This window comes from Panthera pardus, unplaced genomic scaffold, assembly GCF_024362965.1.
Source record: "Panthera pardus isolate Hobbes unplaced genomic scaffold, ASM2436296v1 HiC_scaffold_13, whole genome shotgun sequence".
In the NCBI taxonomy this organism is placed as follows: Eukaryota; Metazoa; Chordata; class Mammalia; order Carnivora; family Felidae; genus Panthera; species Panthera pardus.
This window is the reverse complement of record NW_026526688.1, coordinates 32,666,850-32,678,047: the sequence shown is the minus strand read 5'-3', so window position 1 is coordinate 32,678,047 and position 11,198 is coordinate 32,666,850. Positions and strand designations below refer to the sequence as shown.

Genomic DNA, 11,198 nt, shown 5'->3' with positions numbered 1-11,198 from the left:
CCGGAAACCCAAATTTCAACTACGGGGAGGCTAGGGCATTTGGTGACCCTCAAAGCTTGTGCTCTGTTTTTCGTAATGACCTCTTCCTCCAGTCTCTATAGCTCCTTGGGTAACCTGTCTTAACTTCTGTCTGTCTTCACACGCTGGTAGCTGTGCTTCCCAATCTTTCATTAATTGGCCACATTCACAAATTTTGCAGTAGCCATATACATAGTGTATGCAGTGAGATCAACTGAGTGTTTTTTATTTTTTATTTATTAAAAAAAATTTTTTTTTTTTAACATTTATTTATTTTTGAGACAGAGAGAGACAGAGCATGAACGGGGAGGGGCAGAGAGAGAGGGAGACACAGAATCGGAAGCAGGCTCCAGGCTCTGAGCCGTCAGCACAGAGCCCGACGCGGGGCTCGAACCCACGGACCGCGAGATCGTGACCTGAGCCGAAGTCAGACGCTCAACCGACTGAGCCACCCAGGCGCCCCCAACTGAGTGTTTTTTAAACTAAATACATTTATTTGAAAACTTTATAGCCGTACTATAAATAGATAACCAATATCACTGGCCAATAAAAAGATGAACGCGAACAATGTTATTAAGTTCTAGCTAGATTCACTAGCGTGTTGAAGGCTCTAAAGTTGAGCCTTGCTCTCTTTTTGTCAAAAAAGGTGATCAGCTAAAACCACAATGAGCTATCACCTGTTACAATGGCTATTATCAAGAAGACAAGAGATAACAAGCGTCCGCGAGGATGTGGAGAAAAGAGAACCCTCGCACACTGTTGGTGGAATGTAAATTGGTGCGGCCACCATGGAAAACAGTATGGAGGTTCCTCGAAAAATTGAAAATAGAATTACCACAGGATCCAGCAACTCCTTTTCTGGGAATGTAGCCGAAGGAAACAAAAACCCAATGTGGGGGAGATATCTGCACCCCCATGTTCATAGCAGCATTAGTTACAATAAGCAAGACATGGAAACAACCAGAGTGTCCATAGATGAATGAATGGATAAAGACGTTGTGGTATACATATGCATTTAGCTGTGAAAAGGAAGATATTCCTGCCATTTGTGACAACATGGATGGGCCTTGAGGACGTTATGCTAAATGAATGAAGTCAGACAGAGAGAGAGAGACAAATACTGTATGATCTCACTTAAATGGGGAGTCTAAAAACCAACCAACCAACCAAGAAAACTAATGGTTAGTTTTTTAACTAATGGATGGTTATCCGACCAACCTAAAAAAACTAATCTCATAGAAAAAGAGATCAGATTTATAGTTACCAGAGGTAAGGGGGCTAGAGGAGGGTGAATCGGAGGAGGGTGGTCAAAAGGTACTTATAGTTATAAATAAGCACTAGGAACGTAATGTCTAATATGACAATAGCTAACACTTCTGTATGGTGTATTTGAAAGTTGTTAAGAGAGTAGATCCCCAGAGTTCCTATCACAAGGAAAACCACATTTTTCTCTTTATTTCTTTTTTTTTTTTTTTGGCATTTTTTAAGGCGATGATGGATATTAACCAAACTATTCCATTATTCCACTATTCCACTATTGTGGAAATCATTTCTTTTTTTTTTTTTTTAACGTTTTTATTTATTTTTGAGACAGAGAGAGAGCATGAACAGGGAGGGGCAGAGAGAGAGGGAGACACAGAATCGGAAGCAGGCTCCAGGCTCTGAGCCGTCAGCACAGAGCCCGATGCAGGGCTCCAACCCACGGACTGCGAGATCGTGACCTGAGCTGAAGTCAGACGCTTAACCGACTGAGCCACCCAGGCGCCCCAGGAAATCATTTCAAAATACACGGAGTCAAACCATCATGCTGTGTGCCTTCAACTTTCACAGTGTTGTACGTCAGTTATATCTCAATAAAAGTGGGAGGAAAGGATGATTTGCAAATGGTAGAGAGGTTGTAAAAGCAGACTTTTCAATGATAAATGACAAAACAATGCCTGCCAGAGTAAGTACTCAATAAAGGTTAACCCTTATTATTGTTACAAGAATGATGTCAAGGGAAAAAGAGGACCATTCCAAGATGTTTGAGAATCCATTTCGTCACTGTGTCCTGCGGACTGTAAACCTGATGCTAAAGGAATTCAAATCAAGGGAAAAGATCACTGAGAACCGGTATTTTCAGGAAAAGAATGATCATAACACCTTGCATTTCTATTGTGCTTTATTTCCCCCTCAGCTTGTGAAATTATATTCCATTTATGGTTTATGGGAAATATGAATAGGATTCATCACCAGAAGGAGAAAAGTCGGAAGAATACTGGCATCTCTATTTTGCTGAATTATTTATTGTTTCTTGCCGAGTAGCAGACTGCGTGCCTCTTGCCCTGCTATACGTGGATTGGATTTGATTCTGTCCCCATGCAGTCTGGTGAGCTTATTTTAATAAGAACAACTTAATATTGCAATGATTCAGTGAAGCTTTTGCGTCCCTCTAGGACATTCCGCACTACACGCTCTGCACTAGCCTGGCTCTTCTGATTATTTTGGATGAGGAAACTAAGTTATCTTCCTAGCTTATGTGAGTAATCTTAGGATTGATATTTAAATTCAATCAGCGTGTGTGTGTGTGTGTGTGTGTGTGTGTGTGTGAAGTGCCAAGACACTATGCTGGGCACCTTCAGGTCCATTATTACAATTAATCTTCAAAATAATCTTATGAGGTAGGCATTATTCCTATAAACTTATTTAAGAGATAAGAAAGCCAAAGAGAGGTTAAGTAACTCACCCAGGGTCGCCAGGAAGCAAAATGTAGGAAACAAGATTGCCGGCTGATTTGTGATCGAGTCCATACTCATTTCTAGCATGCTGGGCTGCAGGAGGCTGTGGTTGGCAGCTGTCTGTCTTTCTTCCTCCTGGAGTCCTGCCTCTGTCTTTCTCTTCCCTCCTTTTCTCTTTCCCACCTATGCTTCCCTTCCTTCTGCTCTTCCTTCCTCCTTCCCTTCCTCCTTCCTTCTTTCCTTCCTTCCTTCCCTTCTTCCTTCCTTTTCTTTTTTTTTTTTTTTTAATGTTTATTTATTTTTTCAGGAAGAGAGAGAGACAGAGCACAAGCAGGGAAGGGGCAGAGAGAGAGGGAGACACAGAATCCGAAGCAGGCTCCAGGCTCTGGGCTGTCAGCACAGAGCCCGACGCGGGGCTCGGACTCAAGAACTGTGAGATCGTGACCTGAGCTGAAGTCAGTCGCCCAATGGACTGAGCGACCCACGTGCCCCATTTCCTTCCTTTTCTGTACTTTTATTTTTGTAGATTGCTGTTTCTCAGCTACAACGTAAAGTAGCAGGGACATTGCATAAAATTGAATCAAGTTTGTCCTCTTGGTTATTCAACTATCCGTGGAAAATAGAAAAGAAGGCTGAGTCCCCATCACTGTGCCAGGCAGGTGGCAGGCGCCACCCATCCACGTTTCAGACCTTATTCCAAAGAGCAGTTCTCTGTGCTGGGCATTTTCAGCTCCACGTTGCAGACAGGGAAGCAAGTCTTCAAGAGGCTCTATGACTCCCTGATTGTATAGCATCAATGAGTGGTGGAGTCAGAATTTGAAGACACATCTGCCCGACTCCAAATCCCATCTGTTCTTGGTTGCATTATTTCTCTTCCTAATTAAATATTAGTTCGGGCCAGAATTTGGACTGTAAGAGAGGCCTACTGAAGACCATTTAATGGGGCCCCCCGGGTGGTTCAGTCAGTTAGGCGTCCGACTTCGACTCAGGTCATGATCTCACAGCTCGTGAGTTCGAGCCCCGCGTCGGGCTCTGTGCTGACAGCTCGGAGCCTGGAGCCTGCTTCGGATTCTGTGTCTCCGTCTCTCTCTCTCTGCCCCTCCCCAGCTTGTGCTCTTTCTCTCAAAAATAAATAAGCATTTGAAAAATTTTTAAAAAAGAAAGACCATTTAAGAAGAGGCAGAGGAGAGACACTTACAGTGCTGGGATGTGAGCAATTCCTCCCTCGTTGGTACTAGATGACCTAAATGATGGAGATAATGTAAGGATTGGTCAGGACAAATGTGTCGGGCGGGCTGAACAATGAGAGCCATTGCATCTGGCCTGCCATGCACTGGCTGATTCGGGACTGCGATTTCCCTCTCCACTGACCTCCCGCCTTCCCTTAGGAGGATATGATGCTGTTCGCTTTCCATCCTAAATGATTGTGGTTCTGTGAGCTGTTAAGGAGTCAACATGTTCCAGGCTCCCATGTTAACGGCGTGGGGATTAAAACTAAGCGAAGCAAGCAAGCCTTTGACAATAAATGAGTCTATTGGAAGTGAGTAGTGAGTGCAGGAGGGAGTGCGTGTTTCTTGCTTGTTTATTGACTCTGATATTTTGGGCAAGTCTTTAAACTTTGGTTTGCCTCTGTTGTCCCTGCTATAAAATGGGAGATAACAGTAGCACGTGTCTCTTAACACGCAGAGGCGGTGAGAGGTTAATTACTTAATGCCTCAAAAATTCTTCGGGCTCCACCGCCAGGTCCAGCAATCGGAAAGGTTTTCTTCCCAAACCTTATCAGAGTTCTCTCCTGCTTGCTGAGGCTCAAATCTTAGTGGAGAATAGAAGAAACAAAAAAGGAGGGTGAAAAAAGGAGAAGACTTGGGACAGGAGAGGTTCACAGGAAGTTGCTGTCAGGAACGTTTCGCGTTCTCTTAGATAAAGAGAAGCCTCCAAAAGAAGATGCAAGGAGTCTGTTCGCCCTTGTTTTGCAAACTTCTATGCCTCAACTACTGCTCTTTGGAGAGAAGTAGATAAGCTGTCTAAACGTGTTGAATGCCAGTGCTCCCATCGTCTGGGGGTGAAGAGCGTATTCGTTTTTGTAAATCTTTGAGTCTTCAGAGTAGATCCTGGTGCTTCCTGTCTCCCTGTGCCTCCCTCTCCCCTCATGTCATTGCTGGCCAGCGCTGGGGATATAGGCCACGCCTGAAGGGCAGAACGTCATCAGCCCCACTGGCTAAATGCCCGGGGACTTTGTTCTGTGGGACAGTTTTTCACTTAAAGACAAAGTCAGATCTCCTGCGACAGACTCCTGAAGCCAAGGTCAGGCTCTGCACGGTCCCCCTCCCGCCACATCGTCCCCAGATTTCTACCCAGCCTGGAGACTGAAGGGTGAGGCAGAAAAAGAGAGCTGAATGCATTATCTTCTCTAATCAAAGGGAAACATATTTTGCTCTGAAGTTTTTGACGGTTTTTCAGACAGAATCAACAGCATTTTTATCACAGGACCCTATGAAGTCCCAGGTTTATTCCATTTTCACCTCTTACGCAGAGGATCCACCACTGTTTTGTCATAGAACGTGAGACAACACAGCAAAGACGCTTAGATACCCTCCCTCGCCACGGTTTTGCCAAGGTACTAAATACCTCCACGTTAAAGAGGTTTTGGCAAAATAATTTGATGTCTCTGATATTCACAGCATATGAACATCTGCGTTCCCACAGGGCCAGGTTTTTCACACTTGATCTTAGCCAAAAGGCCGAGAAGCGATGGGGCCAGGTTTTTCCTTATGACCAAGAACATTTCTTTTCTGTCCCTCTGTGGGTCCGTGGACAGTGCATCAGAGGGGGAATGGGTGGGACTTGTGGTAGTGGCGGGAATGGGGAGGGATTACATGGCTGACCCAGTATAGCATTCCTAGTTTCCCATTATATACTGGGAGTAGTGCTTCCTTTTGGCTGCTACGGAGTGAAAGGTATTTTTTCTCTCCGGCAGAAGAATAGGTTTATTAAGCCTTTTTTTTTTTTTTTTTAATTGTTTTAAAGTATCATAGAAACCGTTTTTTTCCCCCTGCACAAGCTGTTTTTAAGAATTATTACAGGGGGAGCCTAGATGGCTCAGTCAGTTGAGTGTCCCATTTTTGATATTGGCTCAGGTCATGATCTTGCGGTCGTGAGACAGAGCCCAGTGTTGGGCTCTGGGCTGACGGCATGGGGTCTGCTTGGGATTCTCTCTCTCCCTCTCTCTCTCTCTCTCTCTCTGCCCCTCTCCCGTTTGCATGTACACACTTACTCAAAATAAATAAGTAAACTTAAAAAAAATAACTGCACTGTCAAAATTGTTTTTTTTTAAAAAGAATTATTATGTTGAATTATTATGTACAACATTATAATTCAACATCTGTATACATTATTAAGTTATCACTCCCCCCAATCTAGAGTTACCATCCATAACCCTATGACTGACCCCCGCTTTATCCCTTTTGTCCATCCCCCAACTCCGTTCGCCTCTGGTAACCACCGATTTGTTCTCCGTACCTATGAGTTTGCTTTGTTTTCTCTGTTCATCTATTTTGGTTTTTTTTTCTTTTTAGATTTCATATATGAGTGAAATGGTACAGTATTTCTCTTTCTTCTTCTGACTTACTTCACTTAGCATAATATCCTCAAGGGCCATCTATGTGGTCACAAATGACAAGATTTCATTCTTTTTTATAGCTGAGTAATATTCCACTGTCTGTGTGTCTATATATAAATCACATCTTCTTTGTCCATTTGTCCACCAATGGACATTCAGGTTGTTTCTATATCTTGGCTATTGTAAATAGTGCTGCAGTATACATGGAGGTGCATATATCTTTTTCAATTAGTAGTATCATATTCTTAGGATAAATCCCCAGTAGTGGAGTAGTTGAATCATATGCTTCATTTTTTGAGGACTCTCCATACCGTTTGCCATAGTGGTTGTACCAATTTACAATCCCCGCAGTGTAAAAAGGATTCTCTTTTTTTCCACAGCTTCTCCAAAATTTGTTATTTCTTGGGGCACCTGGGTGGCTCAGGCGGTTGAGGGTCCGACTTCGGCTCAGGTCATGATCTCACAGTTCGTGGGTTCGAGCCCCACGTCGGGCTCTGTGCTGACGGCCTGGAGCCTACAGCCTGTCTCAGATTCTGTGTCTCCCTCTTTCTCTCTCCTCCCTCGCTCGTGCTCTGTCTCTCTCTTCTCAAAAATAAATAAATGTCAAAAAAAATTTTTTAAAAAACCTTGTTATTTCTCGTCTTTTTGATAATAGCCATTTCTAACAGATATAAGGTGATATCTCACTGTGATTTGATTTGCATTTCCCTAATCAGTAATTGAAGATCTTTTCATGTTGGCCATATGTATGTCTTCTTTGGAAAAAATTATTCAGAGCCTCTGCCCATTTTTTAATTGAGTTGCTTGGGTTTTTTCGTGGCTGAGTTGTATGAGTTCTTTATATGTTTTGGGTATTTACCCCTTATCAGATATGTGATTTCCAAATATTTTCTCCATTAAGTGGATTGCCTTTCATTTCGATGATGGTTTCCTTCATTGTACAGAAACTTGTTAGTCTGATGTAATCCTGTTTGTTTATTTTTGCTTTTCTTTCCCTTGCCTTTAGAGTTGAATCTACAAAAACATGCCTAAGACCAATGTCAAGGAGCTTATCCTGTATGTTTTTCTTTATGGTTTCAGGTCTTTAATGTAACGTTAACTCTTTAATTCATGCTGAGTTAATTTTTGTGTATGGTTTAAAATAGTGGCTTAGTTTCATTCTTTTGCATATACCTGATCAGTTTTCTCAACACCATTTATTGAAAAGACTGCCATTTCTTCATTGTAGGTTCTTGGCTCCTTTGTTGTACATTAATTGTTCATATATGTGTGGGTTTACTTCTGGGCTCTCAGTTCTATTTCACTGATCTGTGTGTCTGTTTCTGTGTCAATATCAAACTGTTTTGATTATTAGAGCTTTGTAATCTGGTTTGCAATCATAAAGTACGGCACCTCTAGCTTTTTTCTTTTTTTTCAAGAGTTTTGTTTTTTTTTTTTTTTTGGACTATCCAGGATCTTTTGTGGTTCCATACAAACTTTAAGGTTGTTTTATTACTGAGAAATATGCCCCTGGAGTTTTTATAGGATTGCATCTATAGATTGCTTTGGGTAGTGTGGACATTTTAATAATATTAATTTTTCCAACCCATGAAGACAGAATAGCTTTCCATTTACTTGTGTCTTCTTCAGTTTCTTTCCTCAGTGTTTTACAGTTTTCGGTGTATAGGTCTTTTACCCCCTTGGTTCGATTTATTCCTGGTATTTGATTCTTTTTGATGCTTTTGTAATTGGGATCGTTTTCTCAATTGCTGTTTCTGATAGTTTGTTATTGGTGTATAGAAATGTTCCAGGTTTCTGTATATTGATTTTGTATCCTGTGACTTTACTGAATTTATTAGTCCCGACAGTAGTTTTGGTGGAAGTATCATGTCATCTGTAAACAGTACTGTGTTATTCCTTTTCTTTTGATTTGTACACCATTTATTTCTTTTTCTTGCCTAACTGCTTTGGCTAGGACCTCCAACATGATGTTGAATACAAGTGGCAAAGGTGGGCATCTTTGTTTTTATCCTGATCTTAGAAAAAAGCTGAAAGCTTTTCCCTACTGAGTATGATGTTAGCTGTGGGTTTGTCATGTATGACCTTTATTATGTTGAAGTAAGTTTGCTTTATATCCACATTGTTGAGAATTTTCATCATAAACAGATGTTCAATTTTATCTAGTGCATTTTCTGCTTCCGTTGAGGTGATCATATGATTTCTGTCTTTTATTTTGCAAACGTGGTGTATTGTGTTGATTGATTAGTGGATGTTGAACCATCTTTGCATCCCTGGAATACATTACAGTTAATCGTGGTCTATGATCCTTTTAATGGATTGTTTAATTTGGTTTGCTAATATCTCGCTGAGGGTTTTTGCATCTATGTTCATCAAAGATAGTGGTCTGTAATTTTCTTCCTTTTACTAATGTTTGTTTGTTTGTTTGTTTATTTATTTATTTATTTAGTTTTGAGAGAGAGAGAGAGAGAGAGGGAGAGAGAATATGGGTGGGGGAGGAGTGCAGAGAGGGGGACAGAGAGTCCAAAGCAGGCTTGGTGCTGACAGCAGAGAACCTGATGTGGGGCTTGAACTCACTAACCATGAGATCATGACCTGAGCTGAAGTTGGACACTTCACCAACGGAGGCAACCAGGCACCCCCGTAATTTTCTGTTTTTTTATGTTGTCCTTGTCTGTTTTTGGTGTCAGAGTGATGCTAGCCTCATAAAACGAGTTTGAACATTCCCTCCTCTTGAGTTTTTTTGCAAGAGTTTGAGAGAATAGGTATTAAACCTACTCTGAATGTTTGAAAGAATTCACCTGGGTTCTGGGCCTTTGTTGGGAGATTTTTGTTTGTCGGGATTTTTGTTTGTGGAGATTTTTGATTACTGATTTGATGTCCTTACTAGCAATTGGTATATTCAGATTTTCTGTCTTCCTCATTCAGTGTTGGAATATTGTATATTTCTAAGAATTTATCCATTTCTTCTAGGTTGTCCAAATCATTGTATAATTGCTCGCAGTAGTCGATTTCTGTGGTATAGCTTCTCTTTCATTTCTGAATTTATTTGAGCCCTCATTCTTATATTCCTGGCAAGTGTAGATAAAGGTCTGTCAATTTGGTTTCTCTTTTCAAAACACCAGTTCTTTGTTTCATTGATCCTTTCTGTCGTCGTTTTCATCTCTAGTATTTATTTCTGCTTACTCTTTATTATTTTCTTCCTTCTATTTTATTTTTAATTTTTTTTTAATGTTTATTTATTTTTCAGACAGAGAGAGACACAGCATGAACGGGGGAAGGGCAGAGAGAGAGGGAAACACAGAATCGGAAGCAGGCTCCAGGCTCCGAGCCATCAGCCCAGAGCCCTACGCGGGGCTCGAACCCGCGGACCGTGAGATCGTGACCTGAGCTGAAGTCGGACGCTTAACCGACTGAGCCACCCAGGCGCCCCTTTCTTCCTTCTATTAATGTCGGGCTTGGTTTGTTTTTCTTTCTCTAGTTCCTTTAGTTGTGAAGTTAGATTGTTTATTTGAGATCTTTCTTGTTCATAGAAACCTTCTTAAAACTCCCGCATGGGAAGTCAGACTGCCGCTTACAGGACCCACCTCAGGAGAAGTCTCCCCCTTGTCCTAAGCTTTGTGGGTAAATGCTGGCCAAGAGCATCTGCATGCTGAAGTTGCCAGAGAACGAAGCAGTTGACCTCTGGCGTTTGTTTTGCAACTAACAAAGAACCAGGGGAAACTTTTCTGAAATGTTTGCTTCAGGGTACAGTGATGAAACTACCGTTGGCTTCTCTTAGAAAATTTGTTATATCTGACAGCAGAAAAATAGCTCCTTTTGATTATAAAAAAAAATGAAGGAAGACTTTTATAAGGTCAGTAATGGGCAAAGTGATGACTTTAGCCTTTTTTCCTTGCAGGTGGTAGCAGGTACCCTGGCGGGAATGGCAGAGCCCGCCTGACTCGCAAACAAACCAGACTCCCCACCACCCCCCACCCTAGCCCAGCTGGGTAAGGTATGAGCATGGGTGAGGCAGAGAACATCTTGGACAGTAGACATCATATACCAAATAGGGCTTTAGTGCCAAATAGCCTCGAACATTTCTTTCCTAGAAATGATTTCATTAGAAGAGAACAACTATGGGGCGCCTGGGTGGCTCAATTGGTTATGTGCCTGACTTCAGCTCAGGTCATGATCTTATGGTTCATGAGTTCGAGCCCCACGTCGGGCTCTGTGCTGACGGCTCGGAGCCTGGAGCCCGCTTTGGATTCTGTGTCCCCCTCTCTCTCTGCCCCTCCCCCACTTGTGCTCTGTCTCTCTCTGTCTCTCAAAAATAAATAAACATTAAGAAAATTAACAAAAGAGAAAAGAACAACTGTGATGAGATAGGAAATAAGCATTTTAATTGAAACTGAAGGTAAATTAAGCTTAAATTAAATCATCAAGAATGATTGAACAATAGTGGAAAAGGAACAAGATTATACCTCGGTGGTCCTCACTTTATGTATTTAAGTCCTTTCAAAACATCATTTTTCTTAGCGTGGCCGCAACTGAAGAAGCTTTAGGATTAAATGAAAAGCGGGACTCGTGAGTGGAAATGTACGTTAATATTTTCATGTCAGGTGCCACACGCTTAAAGTAAATCTTTTCAGGTTACGAGGTAACTATAGGACTCCCCACTCACTTGGCGGCACATAGCCTAACTGCTGGCAATATATCAAGGAGAAAATAAACTGCTTCTTGAATTCCAAACCCAAACTGGTCATTAGAGGGCAACACCATAGACCCAGAGCCTGAACTTCTTGTCCTGCGGAAGACCAGGGATGATACGATATCTAGAATTGGAGTGCCGAAGAGCTTGGCCA

The 11,198-nt window shown here is 41.8% G+C and overlaps 1 non-coding gene across 1 annotated transcript; it reads right to left on the bottom strand.

The window, feature by feature from the left end:
* Window positions 1-391: 391 nt before the first annotated feature.
* TRNAR-UCG (transfer RNA arginine (anticodon UCG)) lies at window positions 392-476 on the bottom strand. Its single transcript has one exon. It is a non-coding gene; the product is annotated as a tRNA-Arg (tRNA).
* Between the last annotated feature and the right edge of the window lie 10,722 nt (window positions 477-11,198).